This window comes from Balaenoptera acutorostrata, chromosome 2, assembly GCF_949987535.1.
Source record: "Balaenoptera acutorostrata chromosome 2, mBalAcu1.1, whole genome shotgun sequence".
Classification (NCBI taxonomy): domain Eukaryota; kingdom Metazoa; phylum Chordata; class Mammalia; order Artiodactyla; family Balaenopteridae; genus Balaenoptera; species Balaenoptera acutorostrata.
Window position 1 is genome coordinate 73,742,985 of NC_080065.1, and position 18,272 is coordinate 73,761,256.

Below are 18,272 nucleotides of genomic sequence, written 5' to 3' on the forward strand. Positions count from 1 at the left end.
TAAAATCATAATAAGGTCACAGACACCCCAAAACACACCATTGGACATGGTCCTGCCCACCAAAAAGACAAGATCCAGCCTCATCCAACAGAACAAAGGCATCATTCCCCTCCACCAGGAAGCCTACACAACCCACTGAACCAACCTTAACCACTGGGGGCAGACACCAAAAGCAACGGGAACTATGAACCTCCAGCCTGTGAAAAGGAGACCCCAAACACAGTAAGTTAAGCAAGATGAGAAGACAGAGAAATACACAGCAGATGAAGGGGCAAGGTAAAAACCCACCAGACCAAACAAATGAAAAGGAAATAGGCAGTCTACCTGAAATAGAATTCAGAGTAATGATAGTAAAGATGATCCAAAATCTTGGAAACAGAATGGAGAAAATACAAGAAATGATTAACAAGGAACCAGAAGAACTAAAGGGCAAACAAACAATGATGAACAACACAATAAATGAAATTAAAAATTCTCTAGAAGGAATCAATAGCAGGATAACTGAGGCAGAAGAACAGATAAGTGACCTGGAAGATAAAATAGTGGAAATAACTACTGCAGAGCAGAATAAAGAGAAAAGAATGAAAAGAATTGAGGACAGTATCAGAAACCTTTGCGACAGCATTAAACACACCAACATTCGAATTATATGGGTCTCAGAAGATGAAGAGAAAAAGAAAGGGTCTGAGAAAATATTTGAAGGGATTATAGTTGAAAACTTCCCTAACATGGGAAAGGAAATAGACAATAAGGTCCAGGAAGTGCAGAGAGTCCCATACAGGATAGATACAAGGGGAAACACACCAAGACACATATTAATCAAACTATCAAAAATTAAATACAAAGAAAAAATATTAAAAGCAGCAAGGGAAAAGCAACGAATAACATACAAGGGAATCCCTGTAAGGTTAACAGCTGATCTTTTTTTTTTTTTTTTTTTTTTTTTTAAGGATTTTTTCTTATTTATTTATTTATTTATTTATTTATTTTTTTGGCTGTGTTGGGTCTTCGGTTCGTGCGAGGGCTCTCTCCAGTTGCGGCAAGCGGGGGCCACTCTTCATCGCGGTGCGGGGACCGCTCTTCATCGCGGTGCACGGGCCTTTCTCTATCGCGGCCCCTCCCGTCGCGGGGCACAGGCTCCAGACGCGCAGGCTCAGCAATTGTGGCTCACGGGCCCAGCTGCTCCGCGGCATGTGGGATCCTCCCAGACCAGGGCTCGAACCCGTGTCCCCTGCATTAGCAGGCAGATTCTCAACCACTGCGCCACCAGGGAAGCCCCTAACAGCTGATCTTTTAGCAGAAACTCTGCAAGCCAGAAGATAGTGGCAGGACATATTTTAAAGTGATGAAAGGGAAAAACCTACAACCAAGATTACTCTACCCAGCAAGGATTTCAGTCAGATTCTACAGAGAAATTAAAACCTTTACAGACAAGCGAAAGTTAAGAGAATTCAGCACCACCAAACCAGCTTTACAACAAATGCTAAAGGAACTTCTCTAGGCAGGAAACACAAGAGAAGGAAAAGACCTACAATAACTAACCCAAAACAATTAAGAAAATGGTAATAGGAACATACATATCGATAACTACCTTAAATGTAAATGGATTAAGTGCTCCAACCAAAAGACATAGACTAGCTGAACGGATACAAAAACAAGACCCGTATATATGCTGTCTACAAGAGACCCACTTCAGACCTAGGGACACATACAGACTGAAAGTGAGGGGATGGAAAAAGATATTCCATGCAAATGGAAATCAAAACAAAGCTGGAGTAGCAATTCTCATATCAGACAAAACAGACTTTAAAACGAAGACAAAGAAGGACACTACATAATGATCAAGGGATCAATCCAAGAAGAAGATATAACAATTGTAAATATTTATGCCCCCAACATAGGAGCACCTCAATACATAAGGCAAATACTAACAGCCATAAAAGGGGAAATCGACAGTAACACAATCATAGTAGTGGACTTTAACACCCCACTTTCACCAATGGACAGATCATCCAAAATGAAAACAAATAAGGAAACACAAGCTTTAAATGATACATTAAACAAGATGGGCTTAATTGATATTTATAGGACATTCCATCCAAAAACAACAGAATACACTTTCTTCTCAAGTGCTCATGGAACATTCTCAAGGATAGATCATATCTTGGGTGACAAATCAAGCCTTGGTAAATTTAAGAAAATTGAAATCATATCATATCTTTTCCAACCACAGCACTATGAGACTAGATATCAATTACAGGAAAAAATCTGTAAAAAAAAATACAAACACATGGAGGGTAAATTATACACTACTTAATAACCAAGAGATCACTGAAGAAATCAAAGAGGAGATCAAAAAATACCTACAAACAAATGACAATGAAAACACGATGACCCAAAACCTATAGGATGCAGCAAAAACAGTTCTAAGAGGGAAGTTTATAGCAATATAATCCTCCCTCAAGAAACAAGAAAAATCTCAAATAAACAACCTAACCTTACACCTAAAGCAATTAGAGAAAGAAGAAAAATGACAAAAAAAAAAACCCCAAAGTTAGCAGAAGGAAAGAAATCATACAGATCAGATAAGAAATAAATGAAAAAGAAATGAAGGAAACAATAGCAAACGTCAATAATATTAAAGCTGGTTATTTGAGAAGATAAACAAAATTGATAAACCATTAGCCAGACTCATCAAGAAAAAAAGGGAGAAGACTCAAATCAACAGAATTACAAATGAAAAAGGAGAAGTAACAACTGACACTGCAGAAATACAGAGTATCATGAGAGATTACTCCATGCAATTATATGCCAATAATATGGACAACCTGGAAGAAATGGACAAATTCTTAGAAAAGCACAATCTTCTGAGACTGAACCAGGAAGAAATAGAAAATACAAACAGACCAGTCACAAGCACTGAAATTGAAACTGTGATTTAAAATCTTCCAACAAACAAAAGCCCAGGACCAGATGGCTTCACAGGTGAATTCTATCAAACATTTAGAGAAGACCTAACACCTATCCTTCTCAAACTCTTCCAAAATATAGCAGAGGGAGGAACACTCCTAAATTCATTCTACGAGGCCACTGTCACCTTGATAACAAAACCAGACAAAGATGTCACAAAGAAAGAAAACTACAGGTCAATATCACTGATGAACATAGATACAAAAATCCTCAACAAAATACTAGCAAACAGAATCCAACAGCACATTAAAAGGATTATACACCATGATCAGGTGGGGTTTATCCCAGGAATGCAAGGATTCTTCAATATACGCAAATCAATCAATGTGATACACCATATTGACAAACTGAAGGAGAAAAACCATATGATAATCTCAATAGATGCAGAAAAAGCTTTTGATAAAATTCAACACCATTTATGATAAAAACCCTCCAGAAAGTAGGTACAGAGGGAACTTACCTCAACATAATAAAGGCCATATATGACAAACCCACAGCCAACATCATTCTCAATGGTGAAAAACTGAAACCATTTCCACTAAGATCAGGAGCAAGACAGGGTTGCCTACTCTCACCACTATTATTCAACATAGTTTTGGAAGTGTTAGCCACAGCAATCAGAGAAGAAAAAGAAATAAAAGGAATCCAAATTGGAAAAGAAGAAGTAAAACTTTCACTGTGTGCAGATGACATGATACTATACATAGAGAATCCTAAAGATACTACCAGAAAACTACTAGAGCTAATCAATGAATCTGGTAAAGTAGCAGGATACAAAATTAATGCACAGAAATCTCTTGCAATCCTATACACTAACGATGAAAAATCTGAAAGTGAAATTAAGGAAACACTCCCATTTATCATTGCAACAAAAAGAATAAAATACCTAGGAATAAACCTACCTAAGGAGACAAAAGACCTGTATGCAGAAAACTATAAGACACTGATGAAAGAAATTAAAGATGATACAAACAGATGGAGAGATATACCATGTTCTTGGATTGGAATAGTCAACATTGTGAAAATGACTATACTACCCAAAGCAATCTACAGATTCAGTGCAATCCCTATCAAAATACCAATGTCATTTTTCACAGAACTAGAACAAAAATTTCACAATTTGTCTGGAAACACAAAAGACCCTGAATCGTCAAAGCAATCTTGAGAAAGAAAAATGGAGCCATTGGAATCAGGCTCCCTGACTTCAGACGATACTACAAAGCTACAGTAATCAAGACAGTATGGTACTGGCACAAAAATAGAAATATAGATCAATGGAACAAGAGAGAAAGCCCAGAGATAAAGCCACACACATATCTTTGATAAAGGAGGCAAGAATATACAATGGAGAAAAGACAGCCTCTTCAATAAGTGGTGCTGGGAAAACTGGATGGCTGCATGTAAAAGAATGGAATTAGAACACTAACACCATATACCAAAATAAACTCAAAATGGATTAAAGAACTAAATGTAAGGCCAGACACTATAAAACACTTAGAGGAAAACCTAGGCAGAACACTCTATAACATATATCACAGCAAGATCTTTTGACCCACCTCCTAGAGTAATGGAAACAAAAACAAAAATAAACAAATGGGACCTAATGAAACTTTAAAGCTTTTGCACAGCAAAGGAAACCATAAACAAGACAAAAAGACAACCCTCATAATGGGAGAAAATATTTGCAAATGAAGCAACTGACAAAGGATTAATTTCCAAAATATACAAGCAGCTCATGCAGCTCAACATCAAAAAAATAAACAATCCAATCCAAAAATAGGCAGAAGACCTAAATAGACATTTCTCCAAAGAAGATATACAGATTGCCAACAAACACATGAAAGGATGCTCAACATCAGTAATCATTAGAGAAATGCAAATCAAAACTACAATGAGGTACCCCCTCACACCAGTCAGAATGGCCATCATCAAAAAATCTACAAACAAGAAATGCTGGAGATGGTGTGGAGAAAAGGGAACCCTCTTGCACTGTTGGTGGGAATGTAAATTGATACAGCCACTATGGAGAACAGTATGGAGGTTCCTTAAAAAACTAAAAATAGAACTACCATACGACCCAGCAATCCCACTATGGGGCATATACCCTGAGAAAACCAGAATTCAAAAAGAGCCATGTACCACAATGTTCACTGCAGCTCTATTTACAATAGCCAGGACATGGAAGCAACCTAAGTGTCCATCAACAGATGAATGGATAAAGACGTGGCACATATATACAATGGAATATTACTTAGCCATAAAAAGAAACGAAATTGAGTTATTTGTAGTGAGGTGGATGGACCTAGAGACTGTCATACAGAGTGAAGCAAGTCAGAAAGAGAAAAACAAATACCATATGCTAACACATGTATATGGAATCTAAAAAAAAAAAAAATGGTTCTGAAGAACCTAGGAGCAGGACAAGAATAAAGATGCAGACATAGAGAATGGACTTGAGGATATGGGGAGGGGGAAGGTTAAGCTGGGATGAAGTAAGAGAGTGGCAGGGACATATATACACTACCAAAGGTAAAACAGATAGCTAGTGGGAAGCAGCCACATAGCACAGGGAGATCAGCTTGGTGCTTTGTGACCACCTAGATGGCTGGGATAGGGAGGGTGGGAGGGAGACGCAGGAAGGAGGAGATATGGGGATATATGTGTATGTATAGCTGATTCACTTTGTTATAAAGCAGAAACTAACGCACCATTGTAAAGCAATTATACTCCAATAAAGATGTTAAAAAAAATAAAATAATTTTATCCATTTAATGGGCCTCTGAATTTGTAGAAATGCTTAGGATACAAATATAGCCTGAAACAAGTTTCTGAGACTAGGTGTGATGTAATACAGTGATATAAAGTTTCCTCTTATTTAAACATGGGAATATGGCTCCTGTGACCATAGTCCAGCTGACAGTGATTAGTCATCCCTATGTCCATGCATTTTATGTGGCCTTAGAGTCCTCCTGTGAATGAGGCATATATCAGATAAAACTTTTTTGGTTCCTAAATCATATCCTTTATTTTTTAGCATTTTTTTGTTGTAGATACTAGATATGAGAAGTGACCAAGGATACCAGAAATGTCATGAGGGGAAAGAGCCCCATGGAGTAGGAATCATGGAATTACTCTCCATTATTCTTGGAAATTATTCTTTTCAACCCACTTTAGTCATTTTTTGATCAACATGTTCACACATTATGTAATAGAAGGAGATGATATAACTTTATGAAAGAAAAGTTTGAAAGTCATAAGACAAGTCCTTTTAAAAAGATCAGGTGTATAATGTTTAATAGACAAATATGGCCATTCTCTTTCCTTCAGCAACTTTCTTCTTAGACAAGACCTGAAAACCACAGTTTTGCTCCCCTTTATTCCACTATTATAATTTTCATTGTTCATTGGAATGCTGTCATTGGTAAACAAACACTGATGTCCTAAAAAGTTCACAAACACTGTAAATTGCTATGTGATTGGTTGAGAGTTGTAATGTTCTACATTATTTTGTTCTATCACCCATTAAAATGAAGTAAGACAAAGTTGTCCTCTATCATAGTCAGCCCACTCGATAACTAAAAGCAAGGAAACGTCAATGTGCACGGCGTGTTCAATGGATATGAACACACAACTAAAGCCTATTTTTCATATAAAGGGTAGAGGCAATAATGTCCTAAAAGGAGATTTGGCTATGTTATAAAGAGCTTTGATTTCCAGGGTTAGGAATATAGAGTTTATTTTATAAATCAGTGGTTTATTACTGTGACTTATTGAGATCATAAAAAATATGGATACTGGCAGAGCTGATAATTAGCTGGTATTTAGAACCACTCTGTCTTTTTGTAGCCAGTGTCCATGCTGATTGGTCAGCAAAGTAGTTCTGATTTGGTTGGTGTTCTGTCATGTCACTTGTCAAATTCTTTGATTATCACCCCTAAAACCTCGGGGCCTCCCCACAGAGTCTGTTTCATTTGGTCTGGGTGAGGCTGGGCATTGGATGCTCTAAAAACTCCCAGGTGATTCTAATGTGAAGTTAGGACTGGGAATCACTGTTGTAAATGACAGAAAGCCATTGAAGATTTTCCAATATGACAGTGACATGATTTTAAAAGCAACAATTAATCAGGAATGTACGGAGGGAGGGTGCAGATATTGAGACAGGGAAGTTATTCGTTCATTAATTTGACAAGTAGTTATTTTGTGTAGTTCTGGGCACTGAGATACAATGTCGAGCCAGGGCTGGGGGACTTCTGAGCAGACCATTCTGAAAGGACAATCTAAACCCTCTCCCAGTGATTTCCATGCTAGTTAGCTTTCTGGTTCTTGACTACTTCCATTTCTGACCTTATAAAAAATTTTAAGTGGGCAGAAGACCATGAGGAGAGAGTCAGAGAGGGGAAGGAACATAACCTCACTGTAATATAGTGGGACACCCTTTACTTACTTAAGCATTTATACAGAGCTATTCTCACTAGGTACTAGGCATGGTTTTAAGAACACTTACATATTAACTCATTCAATCTTCATAACAACCACATAATATACACATGATTTTAGTCTCCATTTTAGAGAAGAGAAAATCGAGGTAAAACAGAGGTTAAGGAACCTACATGAGGTGGCACAGCTTGGTAAGTGATGGAGCTGGAATTTGAGCCCAGGTAGCTTGGCTTCAGAACCCTGACTCCCATGCAGAATTGAACATGTAGGGTAGGATAATGTTAGAGGGGCATTGAAACACAAGTGTAGGAGTTGGTATTTCACCCTAAGAGCAGAGGGAAATCCTTGAATGTTTTGACATTTGTCTAACATGATAAAATTAACCTGGCACTGGTGTGTAGAACTGACTAGAGGGGAAACTGCTGCCTATTATTTTTCTCTCTTTTTCCTAAAGTGCAGTTTTCAACGTGTTATGTAGCTGGCAGATGTGAATCTGACCCACAATTCTGGTTTAGCTGATGTACTCTGGCTTTTGAATGGCACTTGTCTCCTTGATCCAATGTTTTAAGTTAAACCATGGAAACATAACACAAGTGCAAGGTAGTGATTAGTTGTGTTTACTTTCTCTGTATGGCTTAAAGGACCCACATTAAAGCTCTGTGGAGGGGAATCTTGCTGCTTGCTGCTTGTGGAGGGCTGTCTGCCTGCCCTCTTCTCGGCATACACAGTGTTATTTTTGCCCAGCTGCCATTGCCTTTTCAAGCTGAGCATGCATGCCACACTTCCATGGGGCAATGTGGGCAACCCATCAGGAAAGGTCTTGGTGCATCCAATTAAAAATTGTTCAATAAACATAAATTTCAAGCACTCTAAGACTAAAATCAAATCCCTGGTGGGTTGTTGATAGACTTGTTATTAAAGGTTTGCCAAGCTTTAATAAGACTGATAACAAGAAACTGCAGATGTCTTCAAACTATTCTGTAAACATTTGGATAGGGCTGAAATAAAGAATACGGAGTACATGCATTTCACTGATCTGTTCTTTTTAGCTGGTTTTCATGTTACAAAATCAGCAACATATGTAGGCAGATCCAATTGACCTTCAAGCCAGAGTCTGAATATCTTAGGTGTATGTCACCCCATCTCTGACTTTGATCTGCTGTAGGAAAGAGAAATATAATTATTAGTGCATTGTTCTGTGCAGCTGACAGAGCATCTGGTATTTTAGAAATGCTTTTGAGATGCCTAAATTGATTTGAAAGTCGGCTGTAAGGGAGCTTGGAAAAGATGCAACATCTTTATAGCATTAGTAATTAAGAGAAAGCAGAAGCAAGTTTGATCAGCACAAAGTTATAGCTGGGAATAAAATACCTAAGAATGATTAAAGAAAGAATTAATTTAAAAAATGAAAGCACATAAGCCTCCTTATGAATGATTAGTCAACTATTCCTGATACGGACAATTTAATTACATTTCCTTATTGCAACAGCACCATCCACCTGACTATGGTGACTAAACTTCCATCATGGACTGTTATGTCTGAGTTTCCATTATAAACAGTAATTTTTGAGGTTTAAAATCTCAGTCACTTCAAACTGCTTCAGATTTTAACTTGACATATGGGCTGTTAGTCCAGCTGCCATTATGTGAAAAAGAAAAAAAGTATTTGAAGTCTTTCAAGACAGTTCCAAATAAAAAATAAAAGTATACAATTTTCATGCTTGTTTCCTCAATCTCTAGTCTAAAAGAAATGTGCAAAATAGTCTAAAAATGTTTCAATACTGGTTCTGATCCAAATGAATGAAAAATATCTCTATTCATTTGAATGGGGGTTACTGTCATAACAAATATTTGAAAGGGGAGAAGAAGTGTCATGTTCTTTCAAAAAAGAAGACAAAAATACCTGTAAAATGTCTAGTGAGAAATGCTGGTTTTGGTCATCTCCCCAGCATCAGAATAGTTCCTAGTATATTTCTAATATAACTAATCATTTCCTTAGGCAATTTTGCATTCATATTTAGAAATTTTAGAAGTAAACTTCAAAATTTTCCACTAAATTTGAAATGTGGGAAACTCATATATGTGTCATTCTATATGTAATCTTCTTTTTCACTGATAATGAACTTATTGACAAATTGAGGTACATTTCTGATTTGATTATTCTTAAGGACCATTTACTTTCTGTTATGAAAACAATGCCAAGTGCCAAATCGCAGTGCTTTTGACCTTGCTTTGTAAAGCATTTCCGTATCTGTGGCTGAGAACTTGGTCAACTGCCGGTCGTGTATCTGCGTGTTACCCACATAATGACAGATATGAGGTCAACACTTAATTCTTCTATGGCCATTGTCTGCTTTCCTTTCCCCAGTGTGATTGATGTGTTTTTAGGAAATACAAAGTAATACTGAAACTGATTATTTTCTTTCAAGAAAAACTTCAATATGTAATCTTGCAAGCATTTTTAAAACTGGAAAATCTCTGATGTTGACTTCAGTACTCTACATTTTATACTGTGACTGTACATATCACTTAAAATGTACCACTTTAACCATGGGGATATTACTAGTGTCATGAAGGCAAACAGTATCCAGTAGCAACCCTTGAACCATAAAACTTAAAAGTCCAAAGTATACCTTCTGTGAACTCCTAAGGGAGAAAAGTAAGCTGATCTCAAAGCTGGTGTTGCATTCTATAAATAGCAAATGAATTGATGCACACTCATCAACAAAATTCCCAAGCTCAGTCAACCTTTGGAGGGAAAGATTCCTCATCCAATTATCTACGTATCCACCCACACCTACCACCTACATGCTCATACCTACACACGTAAGTGTAGTGACAGAGAATCAGATAAAAATGTTGTGAAGAAGCCCATATAGAATCAGTGATGCTCTGCAACCCTATCTTTGTGGGATAGAAGTTTGGAGAAGGTGAAAAGAGGTGGGAGTTGTGGCCTCTACTCCCTAAAAGTCACAGTTTAAAAACTCAGAATATCTAGCTCTGAGTAATGTATAAGGCTGGCATATATTACAGATGCTCTTTGACACCCTAGTTCCTATTTAACAGTACAAATAGCCATGCTTTTCATAGACCATGACTATCTCCTGTGTCCAACCACATTTACTGAATACTTACTAGTTTTAAAAGACCAGATATATACAGATGTATAAAATAAGGTTATACTCTTAAGTCACTAGTGATCCAAAAATTGGCCAAGGTGAAATGTGAGGGAGAGGTTTTCCAAGGGATAAAATTCCCCTAACGCTTGAGGGTGAAGTTTCTTTAACCTGATTCTGTATCATTCATGGGTTCTCCTGTGGGGAGAAAAAATCAACAGCAAATATGAAGAGCAACTTTTTGAAATGTGGTGTCGTTTTTATCATGATTAAACATGTGATCATCCTTGAGTAATTTGACACAGAGGTGGAAATTAGGTTCGCTGACATTTGTCTAAGAGAATTACCTAAATGGGGAAGGAGAAGACAGAGAGAAAAAGATAAATCTGATGGAAAAAAATAGACTCTATTTTCCATTCAAATATAAATCACTTATCTGCCATAAACTATTTGCAGGTAAAACTCTCAATTAGCAGAGATAATCGGAAACAAGATTTCCATATTTTATTCCAAAGTACAAACTTTAGCTTACAACTTTAACACCCCAAGAAAGTCTATCCAACCTAACTTTTTAAATATTATAAAGCCTTCTATAATAAAAGCATTTATTATGGTCAGATCCTCAAAGCTAAAATTAAGTGACTATCTAGTGAATTTGAAGATGTTTGAGGAGTCTATTTGGCTGTCTACATAAATACAATTCAACATAAATTGAAGACTGTTAGACCCACAAAAGTCCCCCCAACCAAAAAAAATTTTAAAAGCTAGGATCATTCTTACCTGACAATTATTTACCAGGTTTATACAGATTACTTCTTCAAGTTCTTTTTGATACCAATTTTTCATAAATATGGTGATTGTCTCTCTAACTCTAGTATTAGCATGAATTGTTCCCTTTGCACACATCACAATTTCAATATGGAAATTCAACTGTTTATTAAAAGAAAGAGCAACCAAATTTCAGAAAATCATTTTAAAACAAATGATTGACCCCACACTACATTAATATTTAGTCTATTTTGTATTGCTTGAAAGAAGGTAATATGCTATTTTTCATTTTCCTTCCATTTTAATGAGTTTTTATGCTCTTAACTTCACCAAGTTCTTTTCCCACAGAAGGAACCTAAATGGTGAGTGTAGTACTGAGAATTGTGAAATGCAGTTGCCAAAGTAATTCGTAAACAAAAGGAAGGAAAAGAAAAGAAAAGAAGCGTTTTAGCCCCCATCTCTGTTCCCTGCCACACCAGCATGGTCACACGTCAACACATCACATTTAACCCACACCTTTAAGGCGAGGTGTGATTCCCCTCCGGAGTCTCAGATGAGGAAGCTGAGACTCAGAAAAGTCAAAATCTGTCCAAGGTTACACAGCTAAAAAACCAGGATCCAAATCCTGGATAAACCTTGGTTCAAACCCACAATAGCACAACCCGAAGCAAGATGATTCTGAATTTGAGAGCCTGGGAATTAAAGTGCTAATGATCATTATAAAGAGGCAATTTTGTTTTAACAAGGATATTTGGCTGAAGACAGCAAACAAGAGGCTGCTCGAGATTCCTTGCAGATATTTTCTAGAGAACGAAACAGAGCCTGGACCTATTTTGCCATTCACATTCTTCCCATCTCTTCCATCCATCAGCCACAAATTTAGGGTTGGTTTTAAAAACTGCCTCACTTGAAAATAGATGGATCTGACTGTTCCTTGGAGTACTAACAGGGTTCTACTATTATTTGATGAATAAGATTTATTAGAGTTTTGTGGGACTTGCTTCCGTGGGGACAATCTCTAAAAGTCTTCAATTCCAAAAATGAACTTCTCTTAAAAAGTGTGACTCCCTTACCCATGCTTTCCCCACCCCTAATTCAAAGATTTCGTTGGTTCAGTCCTCATTTTGCAGCCTAGGTGTACCTGAATCTTAAACTCCCACCGATTCTTTCTATGGGCGTTAGCACCATGAGGAGGAACTTCCACTAAACTGTGTAGAAAATTCTGTGGAAATAAAGAACTAGAGAAAGGAGCTGGCCAGTTCTTTATCATCCAGCATTGCAGCAAGACTGACAATAACAGACTGTAAGTGGCAGGCGTACCACTGGGATCAAGGTTAGAGTTCCCTGGGTGGCTTGAAGTCTCTGAAACATCAACATTTCACAAGAGAAGAGGAGTTTAAGTATTGTTCAGATGTATTTTGCAAAATTCCCCTTTCTATAGAGCAATTATGGTATATATATTAAAATGACCAGGCATTTAATCTAGTAACAAACTATTAGCCTTATAAAATTGTATGGTCCCTCTGTAGGGGAAGAAATTGCTAAGTTGCAAACAATATTATCACGTATCTGTTGGGTTTATGTGAGTTTCTCTCAAACTAGAAAAGATCCCAATTATTAACCTAAGATTAATTCCATTCTTTCTCCCCAGTGCTTGTTGTACTGCCCACTGATGAGTGTCATAGCTGCCATCTTAGATAAAATGCTCCTCCTGATCTATGCCCAAATATGCCTAAAATTGCAGACGACAGTTGTGGCTTTTTTGCTGCTTATCTGTCTGCCTTCCATGTGACCCTAAATTAGGCATCAGAAGGTATAGTGTTTAATACAGATTCCGGGCACAATATACCTTCTCACAATTAGTTGAAAGTGCTGTTTTGTAATTAAAGGGTGAAGTGGGGCATGATGAACATATGGAAAAGGAGACCCTTAATAAGTGATGTAGCCTTCAAAAGAAATTGCTAATTAGTATGCATTTGATGTGCACTATACCAATTTTAAGACTTTGCCTTGAATAAATTGCTATGTTGGGTGTTCGAAGGAGTGGTGAGATTAGCATTTACAAAGGGGGCAATTTTCTGTCTTCTTGACTCTGTTAAATGGAGGAAATAACTTCCAAGACTGGAGCAGTAGTTAGCCCATCAATCATTCTCACAGCTGGAAACTGGGGATCCCAAATGCGGAGATCAGTTAATCCGTCAGCTAATAAGTTCATAGTGGCACCATATGGCGCAGGGCCACTCCATACTGGGACAAGGACAGAACTGTTTACACAGGCATGCTGCTTTCTCAGGTAGCTCCCTGCTGGCAGAACCCTTTGTTCTGAAGGATCAATTTACTTTGCACAGTAAATTGACTGAATTGATCAGTTCAGAGCATATAATTGTTGGCTAATCCTGTGGAATCATGTCCCATCCGTGTGAGAGGGACAAAGGGGTGCTGCCCATAGTCTGGTCTGGGGCACCATCCGGGGGCTATTCTCATGGGACAAGCTGGACACTGATTAAAGGATTGGTGGATGGTAGATACGTAGTAAGCACTGACTTCAAACGCCAGAGGGAAGAGAAACCCTGCAATGTTCAGAAGGGCTTTTCTGAGTGTCTTTACTCAACTGGTATCATGACTTAACTTGGAATAAAAACAGACAGTCCAAGCAACCTCGGTGCAGACACTTAATCCAACACTCACCTGCCAGGATGAGAAGGACCACTCCATCTCCAAATCTAAGAAGTAACTGAACTCGTGCTCATTTCTAAATTTACCTTCTATTTTTAAATTAAAAAGGAAGGGGACTAAGAAAGAAAAAGAAGTTCAAGAGATATGGCCAGAAACTGCAAGTGAAGTGAGAAACGCATTTCTGAGACATTGTGCAGAAGTGGTTGAAGCATCCGCTGTTACGCCTGGGTATGGGAAAGTGCATCAGTGCTTTTCAGAGGAATCTTCCCATCCCTGTACATTGGTGTGAACTCTGTCACTTTGTTCTATCGATGTGTTTGATCTGACTTTGTTTTTCCCTTCTCACATAAAAAATAAAAGAAGAATAAATAAAATGAAAAAAATTCCACCAATAGAGATAAGTGTTGGACATAGTTCCCTCCAACTAAAGGTTTTCCTCAATAGCTAGTGTCAATAGAATCATTTCACATCAATGGTCTGAAAAGAGAATTGTGTTCAATAGGAACTGAAGCCATTTGGAGTTGCTGAGAGGACATTTGCTTATTAAATGCATGAACATTAATGAACTATATACCACCACACCAAGAGTTTCCACCAATTAGGGAGCCATTGATTTCTTTAGTATTTTATTGAGAATGTCTGTGATTAGTGTAATAAGGAGAAATTGCCATAAATTTTTGGTTTGATGATACGCAGAATCTCAGGGGTTATAGCTTTTTCTCTTCTTTAAAGCAATATAGAGAGAGGAACATACAATTTAATGGCAGTTGATGTATTTTACCATAAAATACATGTATCACCAGTGTAACTTCCCAAGTTCCTATGCATCTTCAATTTTTTCCCCTCACGGAGCTTTTCATTTGTCTATTACCACATCCACAGTACCCAGGATTCCACAGTGTTAAAAAAAAGCAAAACTAATAAGCATTTGTATATTTTATTTTAGGAACTGCCATAATGAGAATAAGATAAAATATAAATAATACTGTAGAAGCACTTTTAAGTGAAACTTGTGAAATGAAATAAAAAGCAGAAAATGTAAATTGTATAAAGAAAACATCATAAGCAGGAGTCTAATGTGAAAGCAGGCACTTTGCCAAAAGAACTCTTTTTAGAGAGCAAAAGGCCCTGTGTGATTTTTTTGGTAAAATTTTCTTTTTCAGTTGTTGTTATCAAATTGGGTTCTCCCACTCCATAGATTGCATATGAAGCAAGCTTGAACCCTTTCTGAGTCATTCATGTGCCAATTTTCCATTTATTTAAATAAAAGTTGCCCAAGTGCACACTCTGAAGTTGATTTGAATTCCCAGGCCGTGAATTACCAGGATCAAATCCATCCCCTTGGCCCTGGCCTCAATCTCACCAAATCTCCACACCACCTCCATCTCAGCATTTACCACACTGCAGAAGTAATACCAAAGTGCTTGCATTCTAAGCTGAAAGATAGGACTCACAGTCATTGAAATATATGTTTTATTTTACCCATTCATGGCATACTGTATAATTGGAGTTAAGTAAAACTTCATAAATTTAATAACTTTTAATCTTTAATGATTTTTAAGTATAAGGAGTAGGTTTAAAGAGGCTATAAAAATTACATTATGCCAAAATATTGCCCAAGAGTTTCCACCCATTTCCTTATTTTATGCGTACTCACACCCTTCCTTGGCTCTCCAGACGCTCTATAGTAGTTACACTGGAAATCGCTGAAATTTTTCATAAATCAGAAAGTGGAGAATGCTCTTCACAGTTACTGGAAATATGTCCTAATTTTTAAGGGCAGTTTTGAATTCATTATCTCAAAATCTTTACATAAAATCTTCAACATGTTTAACCTATTTATTTTTTAAATTAGCAAAAAAAGATAAGGAACCAAGGGAAAATATATGCTTTCTTCTCCCTTTTGTTACTGCTGACCTTCTCCTCCCTGGGCCTTTTTCAGTGAAGACAAAGAAAACTATTCTCCCATCTCATTATAGAATGTCCCCTTACAGGCTCTATCTCTTAAATGCATCATTAGATGTGTTTTCTTTCTTCTGTAGTTTCAGACTAAAGAAATGCCTATTCAAGGGCTTTAGAAATTTGCTGTTTTTCAGAACTAGCTTTGGGTACGTGGTTTGGTCAGCAGAGTTCTTCATAGACTGAGACAAGGCAAAGGTCAAGACCTTGGTGATTTCTCTTTATGGTTGCAGCTATTTCTCTATCTACCCATCTAAATTTTAACCTCAGATCCATAATATTTCCCTTCCTTATTCTATCTCCTTAGCGATGATCCCTATTTATTATATTATGTATTTTGCTTATTTATCTTGTTTATTGTTTCCTCCCCCAAATGTAAGCAACATGAGGGTAGAATTTTTGTTTGTTTGTTCACTTCTGTGTCTCAGTATCTTGAATAGCACCTAGCACATAGTAGCCCCTCAAAAAATATCCCTAAATGAATGAATGAATGAAATTAACCTACAATCATTGTTTGAAATCTTGGAACAAATTACATTATGCAAAAATGGAATCAAAAACACTAATTTCTACCAATGAAGTCAAATATTTTAAAAGATTAAGTCTTTTTGCAGGTTTGTTTTACTATCGATTCTGTAAATGTTTATTTTTCAGATTGTGGATTATCTGTGACTTTTAGATGGCGCTGTGGGTAAGGATAGAAACAGGAAAAGTAGGAAAAGTGATATTCTTTCTTTTGTTACTTGTTTGATGTTTAAATTAAAGATTTGATATAATACAGAAACTTAAACCTAATAATAGTGTTTGGGTGTATTCGTGCATTTAATCTCATCCATATAATAATTTCTGTTTCTGTCACTACAAATTGATATTTGTTTGGTAGAGAAAGTTTAAGGTTTTAAATATCCAAATTTGAAAAGAACCAAGTAGTAAATTTATTTTAGTTATATATAATAGGATATACAAGATCCCTTTCTTCTAAAAATTGGTGTTTTTTTCATTGGTGTGCTGGAGCCAGCTTTTAGCAGCTCACAAGAGCTGATTTTATGTGTCTCTTCCAAACTCCATGCTTGGTAACATCAAATTGATATCTTGAAATTGGCCATGAGGGGAGTCTCTCAAAAATTGGTAAAAGCTACAAACAGAGGTTGTTTATATTTATCAGCACACCACTAGTATTATCTGAACCGGATGAAACTAAAAGTTAGCTAGTACACTGCCAAACAAAAGAGGTATACACATTTGCCTTTTATTCTACTAACCCGGAAAACAACACTAGAAAGATTTCCCAACTCTCTTTCCACTTCCACTTCTTTGCCATCTATTTCCTCTTTTCCTATCAAGCCATGAAGAATACATTCAAGTATTACTCTTCAGATGAAGAGGTTTACCATAGCAACTATTTTTCCAGATGGCCAATGGGTACTTACTATATGATGCATGATGATGGTATACAGGTAATAAATCTTAACGCAAGGGAAGGGGAAAAACTGTTTTATTACTCCCTTTGAAATGCAGGATATCAGTCTTTACGGGATACTTTGTGCCACACCCCTCTTCCTGGTACTTCTATACAGGATTGCTTAGAAATGAGCAGAGAAACAGGAAGTTGCTTCTGATTCACTTGCAACAGTGCTCTGAGTAATACATTTGTGTAAAGTGTACTAGAGGAAACCATGAGAGTCTGATGAATTAGGGGAAAAAAAAAAACTTCTTTAGTAGGGCAAAGAAGGCTGGCATATTTAAAAATAATAAAAGAAGCCATGAAGTCCAAGTTTCGGTGTTTCACTTATCGAATGTGTTTGAGGGAACTGCATAATTCCTTGAATAAAAGATAGATCCTATGTTTGAATTCTTTGGCTTTTGTTTATGGATGCTCATATCTTAATATTTTTGTTCCTTGAAATGACTTTAGTGTTGGTAGGTTGTATTTAGAAAAAGATCTGAGCAAAGTAAAGATGAAGACACTACACAGTAAAATCACAGAGTGTTCTCAACTTCTTTTTTAACTAAAAAAAAATCAAGAATATTTCATTGATTTTTAAAAATTAATCAAAGATTTAAAAGATATACACTTTCACACTAAGATAGCAAAGAACCTTAATGCTGTAAAAGACTTAGAAATTTGTTTGCACCTTGTGAGTAAATGCAGGACATGCACGATAACACTCACCACTCCAAACTCCCATGCAAATACCACTAATTGACCACAACATTCTTTTCCACGTTCCCAAATTTGTTTTCACGTTGTGGGATTGCCCAGTGCTCCAGATGACCACTACCAATTATCAAGAATAGCATACAACATAAAACTGATTTACCAACCTTAATTTTGGTGAACTCTTT